The following is an 11,675-nucleotide window of genomic DNA, read 5'->3' as shown; positions in this document are numbered from 1 at the left end:
AAGAGTCAGTGACAACTCTATCAATTTGCTACTCCTTTTACCCGGGAACTCTAAGAGTCCCTCAACACTAAGGGATACAAACCTGCTAAAAAACAGATAGCTAAATAAAGTTTACCAATGAAGTTGTTATTCAGTGCAAGTTGAATAAAAAATTAACACTTTGGTTAATTAAAGCTGTAATAATTTGATTCTTCTGCCACAAAAAGTAACTCTCATTTTTATATAAAAAATAGTTTTCAACCGAACTAACAATTCAACAAAAAAAGGAGAAGAATGGGCAGGTAACATTTAAAGAAGCATCTTTCCACACTAAAACCTTTGTTAAGCACGGTACTACAAAATGAAACATTATAAGTCATCAAACTAATAAAAATGTAGTTTTTGCTGTCAATATTTTTCAACAATGGCAGAACTTGCTCTAAAATGTCAATGTCTTGATGTCTAATCACTAACTGAATTTTTGGCTCCATGGGCCCTCTTAAGAAAGGCTTACACCCAAGGTTGTTTCTGTGTATATGCATTTAGCTTCCTTGGTTGTCTTGATGTATTTCATAATTATGAACAAATGGGTTTTGTTTATAGCATTTCTAAAAACACTGGATTCAGTCAACTTTGCATATATGAAATCAATTTGAGCAGAAAATAAATTTGAAGTATAGAATCTCCCTCTTGGTTTAATTAATGTTACATAAGAGCAAGCTACATCATACTTGTGTTGACAAGAACACTAGTAGACTTCTAATTATTGTATTAATGTCCCACATCACCAAGTTAGCAAAGAAGAAGAAACTATGACAGATATAAAAGACATAATAAGCATGTCTTTCAACTCATACCTTTCTCGGCCTTTTGGCTAAGATCAAGTATTGTATATTGGATAATATCTTACGATGTAGTATTATGTAAATTAAGGATCATGATGATTTTAAATCAAAGAAATTTAAAATCCCAATTGAATCCAATTGAATCCAAAAAGTACTCTGTGAAAATAAGGAAACGGATTCAATGCATAATCCCAAGCCTATAAAAAGCACGTGACTTGAGAAATACAACCAATACAATGTTGTAGATACGTCAATACTTTTATGCTGCATTTGTAGTTCCAGAATGCAATTTTGGATTTGTATTTCTTGTAAATATGAAATCGCACAATGGACAGAGTCATGCATCTTGGAGCATATGATCAAGATCCGATGCCTCACATCCAACCTTGTATAACAGATTCGATTACAAAATCTAAATGCATACCATCTGATAATTAATTCTACAATTTTGTTTGACTGGGTGAGATGAGGGATTTCCTTATTACAAGGGGTTTGAATCCACAAATGCTTATAATAAGATGTCACAAATAATGATTATATAAATAAAACATGAGATATTTTTAAAACTAAAAACAGTTTACTGAAATTTCTTATTGAAAGCATTATCAAAACATACCTGGAGCAATATAACCATGTGTGACAATTTTTGCTTCACAATCTTCATCAAACAAGATGCTGCTATGAATAACAGGTGGAGAACATTCATGGTGCAAATAGCAAATCCCAGTTGCACCTCCCAATGCAATCTTCATCCAAATGACTATTACATTAGCATCAGTATCCACTTGGTGAAAAGATGCTGTTTGTTTTTTAGTTCCTTTTGACATTTTTGTAACTTGTTTGCTCTTCGAATCCTAAAGTTTCTACACATCAAAACCACGACGATGAGGATAACAACAACCAACAACCTTACATATTTATAACCAAAGAGAATTCTTCAATGACCATGATCTTTATCACAAATATTCAAATCAGAATTTATTGAAATTTTTGGAATTTTCTCAACACATGGACCTTTATTTCCAACAAAAACAGCACTGTGGATGTTGAACATTTCGATTCAGTCAATCTCAAACATCCAAATTAGGCCTCCATAGAACCAAAAAAGTAATGGTCCAGAGGCTAGGCTCGACAGATGTTGTGGACTGAGGAAGCAGTGGCCCGTGATCCCTCCACTGTCAGGAGTAGGAAGTGTTCGTTGCTCTGTGAAACCAGCCTCACGCTGTACCCTCCTGTCTAAGACACACAATACCCGTGCCTTCGCACAAGTCCCATGGGTCAACTCGCAACTTGGAGCGGGCAGGCCAACATGGTGCAACCACCAGACCAACCTATTAAGCCTTAACCATGTTCCATCACCTTGGTGCCCCCACATGGGTCACAAGCTGGCGCTACTCAGCTCGGCAAACAAACTAGCATGTCAGACATTTATAAACACTTGCATGTGTAATATTGTAGCCAATATGGGACTTAAAGGATATAAATTTGTATAGTACATACTATTAAGATGGAACATGTTATAAAACTAATCATTGAAAGATGCGGTTGAAAAGGTTTCTCAAATGGCTTACTTTGTACTCGGCACTCCCCAACTACTTTTGACATGTTATAACACTAATCATTGAAAAGATGTGGTTGAGGGAATTAATCTACATATATAAAGGAATTACTGGACACTCAAAAAATTGATCCAAAACCAATGACCGGAATGCAGTACATACAATTTGTAAATGTCGTAAAATACCTGAAGATTTGGGACATAGAGATTATCTTTGTATTTGACTCGAGATGAATCTTCTAGACCCGACGCACCACCAACCACGCCAGGAGCTAACATGGCATACCCTGCTGGGTTAGCAAAGTTTCCAAATCCTGTAGGATTTCCAGCAGGAACAGGTTTGAACTGTTGAACTCCGTATTTAAGGTTATTGGCATTAAGATGGGAACCGCCTCTAGGCATCAATACATAGTTTCCATTCGTAGGATGAGGATAGGGAGCACTGTTTGACTATCCCGGCACAGCCATGTGCGGTACATAGACTGGAGATAGAAACTGACGATAGGGGAATACGATTAGCATAATGTGAAAGATGAACTTGTGGATACATCTGTGCAACTTGATGTTGTTGTTGTTGCACCATGGCAATTGTGGATGTGGGAACATTGTTTGCAGCGTGGGAGTTCAAAACCTGATATGGCCATAGTATGTTAAAATGAAGTAAGAATCAAAGGAATTAGGTAAGTGACGAAAAGACCAACAAAAACACTGCCAGCTTGAGAGTAACAACAAGCAACATTATTACCTGCCACTGCTGCTTCATTAGGCTCTAATTTTGTTCCCAAAACTGACTCAAATTTCTCTAATGCTTCCTCGTACTTCACATTCCTTAGGAATTTAAACAGGAAAGTAACGTACATTAGGATTATTAGGAAGATACCATTAATTCTTGTCATTCTAATCTAGATATAGTCCTGGCAAATTGGATGCTTTGAAATTAAAGCTTTTTTTTGCCTCAAACTAGGTGTTGCAGATTACAATTTCATATAAAAATGTCATGTCTATCTTGTCGTTACAAGAACAAAATCACCAATCCTTTATTTCTTATTTTAATATGCAATTGAATAATAAAGGGAAAATATTAAATATTTACTTAATCCAGCACAACATTATGGTTTTTGTATGTTTACATGATTATATGTTGCAAACCAAATCTCGTAGAATGCCCAATAATGTTATATGTGAAATAACAGTACTTAATCTCTATAGCAGATTAAACAAAATACTTCAATTCTGAAATGCCATGGATAAGATAAATGAAGGAAAACTGTTAAGGGCAGAAAGAAAACGATTTTCTGAGTCGGGGGAGTCTTACTTGTATAGTCGTAAGCCTTCTCTCAAATCATTTTCCCAACGCTCATTCAATTCTCTTTTCCTTACAAGATTGAAGAATGAAAACGGTTGTAACCCCACATGGAAATGCAGTAGTGACCACAATCATAAGCTCAACCTTGATCAAATAAGGCCTTATTTGGATAAACAACTTAATCAAGACCTTTATCATAAAATGCTTATGTATAAGCTATTCTCTATAACAAAAAGTAAACTAAAATCAAACAGTTATTATCGAAATTATTAGCTAATTAATAGGCTATGATGGAGAGTGTGTCGAAATCAGCTGAAAACAACTTGTGAAAATGTGATATATATAGTTTCCATAAACCCTTCGAAACAGTCATATTCAAATAGAATCCAAAGAAACCCTAAGCCTTTAATTCAAATAACTATGTTGAAGACGATATAAGTTACAACATCCCTACCTCATACTCTTCATCTTTCGATGCTTCAGATGAAGCTTTAACCACAAAAAGAAATGCTTTTGATTTTCAGAAATGGGTTTTTGAGAAACTATAACAGAAAAAAGGTTTCTGGAAGAAAAGAGCTTCATCTTTACCCGGGAAATTTTTATATTTTTTAGGTGATTTTTAATTAATTTATATTATTTATTTTTAAGCTAATTATTTAATGATTTGTATTATCTTATTAATGGGGTGGTAATTGATTAAATTTTTGTTTAGTACTAATAAGTTAGGCATAGGATTGTAGGAGTGTATTACTATATTAATTTTTTGTCTAAATTATGAGAATATTATAAAATTATATTTCAGTACCATTAGTTTATTAAATTTTATGTCACTTTTTTATAATAGTTTATTTTAAAATCAATTAAAATTTATTTAAAGATATAGGTACCTAATCAAAATTTATGGACATAAAACATAAACGATTGCATTCATCTCAAAGACACCATCAAGAAATTGATAAAAAAAATTGAGTCAATATATCCAAGAAAACCAAAGGAAGGAAAATCGCTAGGGAGGAAAGGGATCCCTCATAGAATCCAAAAGACTGACATACCTTAAATTTTACATTAAATTTGAAACTGATTTGTAATTTTGCCAATGAACTATTGGAATTATATGGTACCCGCTCATGTGAATTGAACCCCCTCGTGCGAGATGGTCTTTGTTAACTGGTTGTTAATTAACTATTTATTCCATTTGTTTTAGCTGTTAATTTAATTACAAATTGTCGGTCATGCTGAGATGAGCTTCTAGCTCCAATTTGTCACGTTTTATACGGGCTGCTCTGAACATTTTGAGAGGATTTTGTTGCTGCAGGTGGTGATCGTTCGATGTCGGAGGGCATTATGGTGATGGTCAAACAAGGCCTTAGCTGCAGCAGGATGTGGTAAGTTTATGCCTTAGTAAGCTTGCACATGGCTTGGTATATCAGTGTCGAGGTTGTTAGGAAGTGTATGTGTTAGTTTTGGCTACTGCTAGAAGTTAAACTTAACGTGAAATTGCTATATACGAAAGTGGAACCATGTGATAGAAATTGATATGAAAAGTCAGTTGATTTTGTTATGGATTTTGATTGTTAATTTGAAATTGGAATAGTGCAAGGTTTAATTTGGAAAAGTGGAATCAAGCTTGAAGAATGGAATAGACTTGAAGATCAATTTGAAATGATCTTATCGAATGTAATTTTGTGAATTTGGAAATGGATTTGAGTGTACATTTGGAAATGTTGGATTATTCATAATTGTAATGGAAATTTAATATTTGTAATGAAGTGTAATTGAATGTTGTCTGAAATGTAGATTAATGGGAAATTATGGATCTTTGAAGGTGTAATAAATTTGAACATGAACGTGTTAATAAATGAAAAGTTTTTGAATGGTATTGAATATCATTTGGGAAATTAAAATGAATGTTTGAATGCCATTGATTTGAATTGGAATGTGTATGGACAATTTTGAATGAAGTGTAATGAATGATTTGAATAAAAATGAAAAATGATGTCCTACTTTCAAGAATCAAGTTTGAATCCAAGATATTTGGTTGAACCATGGGCTTGTATGGGGACAAAGAAACTTGGTCCAGTGTATCCCAAATCAATGACCGTATTCAACAATAAATCAATGGAACATGGAAACTATGCACCATGAATTAGTGAATGCACTATAAGAAATGAAGTAATTAACCATGAATAAAACTACCATCAACCACTATTGACTAGTAGGGTTTAAGTCTACCAGACCAATCATATGTATAAGGACAAATAAACAAACACCGAGGCTCCCAAAGCACACTCAAGAAAATGCTCCCTAAAAACTAGGGTTTCAAAGTCAATAGATAAGTCATGATTTCCAAAGTGGTCAAGCAAGCATCATCATTGAATCATAAATGTCAAGTAAAATGGACTAGGATGATCAGATTAACAATCAAAGAACCATCAACGGCATGGACCCAGAAAATTAGGGTTGCAAGCTAAAACAAAACATCATAACTCAAACAACAAGCCCAAACCCAATGACCTCCTAAAATTAGGGTTTAGGTACAAAGAGACACCATGATCCCACTTTAAGCCAAGACCTCAAGGAGTAGGATTTTCTCCCATATGATGAACCACACTCCAATACTCAGGTAAAACCCTAGTTTTAATTACCACCAGCTTTGAATCTATGAGATTGTGTTAATGTGAATACATGATGCATATGAATGAAGATGAATCTTAAGTCATGGGTCAGATGAAAAGTTAAAAGGGGAGGACAAATTTTGGGATACGACAATGTTGAACATATTGATTCAGTCATATCTCAAACAATATAGACCAAAAGTGTATCAAAGTCATATTCAAAATCTTGAGATTTATGATCATTATAATGAATGTGAATATTTAGCCATTAGTGTAGGTGAAAAGTCATTTAAGTAGTTAAATGGATTATTTGAAAAGCTTATAATGCATTATTAAAAGTAGTGCTACTTGTAAGAACTTGCTTTGAGCATGATATGATATCATTAATCTCAAAGTACTAAAGTCACATATATTTAAATAGGCGATTCTTGTAAAAAATATTAATGCAATATAAAACTTCGGAATCATAAGCTCAATCTTGGCCAAATAAGTTCATGTATAGATAAACAATTTAATTAAGGGATTCTCATAAAAATGCTTGTGTTATAAGCTATTCTCTATAATAAGAGATAAACTAAATTTAAACTATTTTCATAAAACTATAAGCTATTTTATAAACTGTGATGGATAACATGTAAAAGAAAAGCTGAAAATAACATATAAACACAAAATATGCTAGTACATATCAAATAGTTAAACTGAGATAAATCAATTCAAACATACTCTAAGCTTGAAGATGATATGCTACTATTGATCGCAAAGATATACCAAACAACCACCTGACCCAACATCAAATGAAGCTTTAACCACGAAAAGGAATAGTTTTGAAATTTTTGGTTTTGGAGTAACTACTAGTGGGAGTGCGAAGCTAAACACATTTGATTTTTGTTTTTAGCTCTTTGAATAAATTTGTGGAAACAAGAGCGACTGAGACTAACAACTCTCTCAGTTCTCTTTACCCACCAAATTTTATATATTTAGATTTTTAAATCTATTTTTACAATTCTATAACAAATTATTTTAGATTTTTTTTAGATTTTTTGATAAATAATTTTTAAGTATAATATTGTAACACCTTAAATATTTTAAATATATTAAATATGTATTTTTAAATATTTTTTAATTTATTATTTATTCAACGGTTACTTACTCCCCCTTTCAATTGATGATATTCAATTTGTCAGGGTTTATTTTATGATAATGGTCCTAACTTCTTGTGATAGTCTATCTTGTATAAGGATCAGATGAAGTACAACAAGACTTCACTTGTGACTAATAAAATCATAGTTAATTAATTTTTTTGACTTATATCCTATCTTTCTCTTAGATCATAATGAACCAAATCTATAGTAGAATATCTATTAAATGAAAAAAATATATCGAGTTACACTCTTTAGTTAAATAATTCTTATAAATTAAAAAAATGAAATATATGAATAAAATAAAAAATTATGTTTTTTATAACATATTTATCATATATTGATTTATTTACTTTTATTATAATTATAAAAATGTGTAAAGAAATATTAATCAAAGAGTACCACTTAAAGAAATAATAATAATATAATAAAATTACAATTAAAGATTTATTTTGAGATTTTTTATTTAAGAAAATGATCAATTACACAAAATAACAATTCATTATTAATTTATTTATTTATTTTATATAGTTTTCCATATCACCTTTTTGAATCTTTACAAAAAAATATTTCCAAATCTATGCAAGCTTGTGACAAATATTTTTGTCAATTGACAATAATATGAAAACATAGGAGAATATTAATCATTCGCATAACTTCACCTTTTTAAATCTTAATTTTTAAGTGAACAAATATTTTTGAAAAAAAATAATATTTTTTTATGAAAAACTGTTGATATATAAAATCAATTGACCAAAAGTACTCCCTCTATTTTTCTATAAGAAATTTTATAATTTTAAGTTCATTTATTAAATAATATATTTAGATTATATATAAATTATATACATTAATTATTCAATGAATGTAAAAGTCAAATTTTACTTATAAAAGAGAATAAAGTGAGTGTAGGAAAGGTACAAAATATTGATTAACATATTGCAATCAAAACATGTTGTTATGTTTTTGTCATGTTTATTGTCTTTAAAAGAATAAAGTCACATATCCTTTATTTCCTATTTAAATATACAGGCGAGTAATAAACAATTTAATTAAAGGATTCTCATAAAAATAATTATGTTATAAGCTATTCTCTATAACAAGACATAAATTAAATTTAAACTATTTTCCTAAAATTATAAACTATTTTTATAAACTATTAGGGAGAGCATGTAAAAAAAGATGAAAACAACATAGAAACACAGGATACGCTAGTACATATCAACTGAAAGAAATCAATTCAAACATCCAAATTGAGTTTTTGAGAAAGTATAAGAAAAAGGGTTACTTGAATAAAATAATTTGGGTTTTTGAGTAACTACTAACGGAAGTATTGTTGTTAAGCTGAAAACATTTGATTTTTATTTTCAACTCTTTGAATAAATTTATGGAAACAAGAGTGTTTGGGACTGATAGCTCTCTCAATTCCCTTTATCCACCAAATTTTATATATTTATATTTTTAAACCTATTTTTATAATTCTATAATGAATCATTTTGATATTTTTTTTATAGTTTCTGATAAGTATAATATTGTAACACCTTAGATATTTTAAATATATTGGATATGTATTATTAAATATTTTTTAATTTATTATTTATTCAACAATTATTTTATATGTAAGAAATTTATAAAATTGTATTACTCCCGCTTTCATCTGATCATATTTAATTGGTCACATTTTGTTTTATGATAATGGTCTTAACTTTCTTCTCAATCTAATGAACTACAAAGACTTTAATTGCGATTAGTCGAACACCGACTAGTTTGTTTTTATCACAATGGTTTATTTTAGCGGTTTGGTTTTGTTTGCAGTTTGTATTTTGCAAACCAAACTAAAGCAAACCAAATCGCATTATGTTACAACCCAAACTTCACATGCAACCCAAAACTCAAACCTAGTATGCAGCTTAGAATTACAAAAGATTTTCTCTTACTCGCACTTAGAGTTTCAATTTCAACATTCTTAAATCTCTCCTAATAGTATCGTATATTCTTCTTATCTACTTTGTCATGTATGTCTCCAATATTCTACTATAATATGTCATCTCTTATGTTCTTTCTTTTCATCCTTTATTTTACTATTTTCTCTTCCAATTATGTTTTTATGGCACCTTTCTTCTCAATCTCCCATCTCTTATGTCCTTTCTTTCATCTTCTCTTAATCTCATATCTCATATGTTTTTTTTTATCTTTTATTATAATGTCTTTGATTTTATTCTATGCTACTATTTTATATATGTTTTTTATTCCATTTTTGTCTAATCTTATTTTTTGCATATTGAATTAGCACTTTTTGTCTCAATATGATGAGTTTTGATGTTATTTAATAATGTATGAATGACTAAACACAAAGTTATGTTGTTCTCTATAGGTGTATGTATAACTCAATAAAAATATTGTAAAAAACCCAACCAACCGAACCATCCAAACCGCATTAATTTGGTTTGGTCAGGTTTCTAAAAGTCAACCAAACCAAACCGAACCGCATACTTTTTTATCTTACGATTCAGATGATCTTTATCGTTAAAACCGCCCAAATCACATTGCGAACACCCCTAGTCTATCTTATATATGAATCACATGAACTACAACAAGACTTCACTTTCACTTGTGACTAATAAAGTCGTAGTTAGTCAACATGTGTTCTGCTATCTCTGACTCCACGTAACAATCAATATCAGTGTGCAACCTTTTGTCGATCAATTTTACATAAATTGGGAAATACATTGCCTACTGGTAGTTGAATCCCACATCGAAAGAAGGTGAAAGGTATTAGGATAAGAAAGAGTATTAAAGAACTTGAATACCATCCTTGCAACATACTTACCTGGATGTGGTAAATGGTTGATCATGAAGGACCATGGCCTAGGAGAGTGACCTTCATTGCACTTAGGAAGGGTGCTATCCTAAGGTCTACCCAAGTGGTGGAACCTACATTATAATTTGTAGTTTCTTTTGATTTCTACATGTTTTAGGAGATGGTGAAATAGCCAAACACATATAAAAGAGTTAAATGTAAGGAATAAATGTATTTAGAAAGTTATACGAAGACTAAATACACTAAAAAAATGATGAAATGCGTGAACATACATATATACCTGGTTTAGCTTAGAAAACAACAAGCAACATTATAACTTGTCACTGCTTTGTCAGGTTCTGTTTTTGTTCTTCAAACAGACTCAATTTTTTCTTATGCTTCCTTGTTAGTACTTAACATTCCTTCTCCATTTATTCCAGGAATATAATGGACTACTATGAGATTATCAGGAAGATACCATCAATTTATTTATCTTTGCAATTGAAGTATTTTTTCCTCTCAAACTAGGTGTTGCAAATTATTTATGGAAAATATTTTGTTTCTGTCATGCATAATATCTTGTATTTACTAGGACAAAGTCACAAATCCTATAATCCTTATTTTAATAAGCAATTAAGCAAAAAAGGAAAAGATTAACTGAATCTAGCACAATGATTTTTGTATGTATGCATGTTTATAAGTTGGAAATGCAAAACTAAATTTCCTAAAATGCACAATAATCATATATGTGAAATAACAATTCTAGAGAAGAAATTTCACTTAATATATATTGCAGATTAAAGAATATATTTCCACTCATAAATGAAAAACTATTCATAAAAATGAAAAAAGGACAGAGAAAACAATTTTGAGTCTCGTAGTTTTACTTGTATAATAGTAAGCCTTCTTTCAAATCATTATCCTGATGCTCTGTCAATTGTTTTTTCCTTAAGACAGTTTTGCATCAGAATTTATTATCATATATCAAGAATTTTGTTTCAGTCCCAAAATATGGTGGACTTAATCAGTATGGATCAAACAAAAGTACACTATTTTACTTTTCAAAAAAGGATTTTGAAGTTTATATATACAAAGTGACACCTCATGTAATGTACACATGACTATAACTTGATCATACAACCTCAAAGTGTACCAAAGTCATTTTCAAAATTCATCATTATATGAAAACTTCACCAACCATCGCAGCAGACAGAGCATGTTAAATAGAAAATTCGCAAAAATAAAATCACCAGCCCCTAGAGATTGTTAGAAATTATTTTGTTTGAATAAATGATAAACACGTGGACGTAAAAATGGTTTCACTTCAACCGAACTACCATTTAAGAACACTAGTATATAAAATTTGGTTGTCATATGTGAATAATGTCTTGATGTTTAATTACTAAGTGAAAATATTTAGAATGAAGAGGAAGGAA

General features: G+C 30.6%; 1 protein-coding gene and 1 pseudogene across 18 annotated transcripts in view; one reads left to right on the top strand and one right to left on the bottom strand.

Moving 5' to 3' along the window:
• The window catches only part of LOC127108040 (uncharacterized), a 172,663-nt gene that overhangs the window by 77,161 nt on the left and 83,827 nt on the right, over positions 1–11,675 (bottom strand). For 4 of the 18 annotated variants that reach the window (XR_007795911.1, XR_007795908.1, XR_007795899.1 and 1 more), the window contains exons 1-5: positions 4,143–4,272; positions 3,698–3,848; positions 3,128–3,210; positions 2,569–3,013; positions 1,441–1,687 (exon numbers count right to left, since the gene is read on the bottom strand). The exons of 11 other annotated variants lie outside the window; for them this stretch is intronic. The gene's annotated coding sequence lies outside the window, so the exon portion shown is untranslated. Of the gene's footprint in view, positions 1–960; positions 1,210–1,440; positions 1,688–2,568; positions 3,014–3,127; positions 3,211–3,697; positions 3,849–4,142; positions 4,273–11,675 lie in introns of those variants that run through there. 3 more of the 18 variants (XR_007795912.1, XR_007795901.1, XR_007795913.1) reach the window with 2 other exon arrangements.
• LOC127109436 (uncharacterized) lies at positions 10,262–10,410 on the top strand (annotated as a pseudogene).

The sequence above is a fragment of the Lathyrus oleraceus genome, chromosome 7, assembly GCF_024323335.1.
Source record: "Lathyrus oleraceus cultivar Zhongwan6 chromosome 7, CAAS_Psat_ZW6_1.0, whole genome shotgun sequence".
Taxonomy (NCBI): Eukaryota; Viridiplantae; Streptophyta; class Magnoliopsida; order Fabales; family Fabaceae; genus Lathyrus; species Lathyrus oleraceus.
The sequence above is the reverse complement of the archived record's forward strand: the minus strand, read 5'-3'. Positions and strand labels throughout refer to the sequence as shown.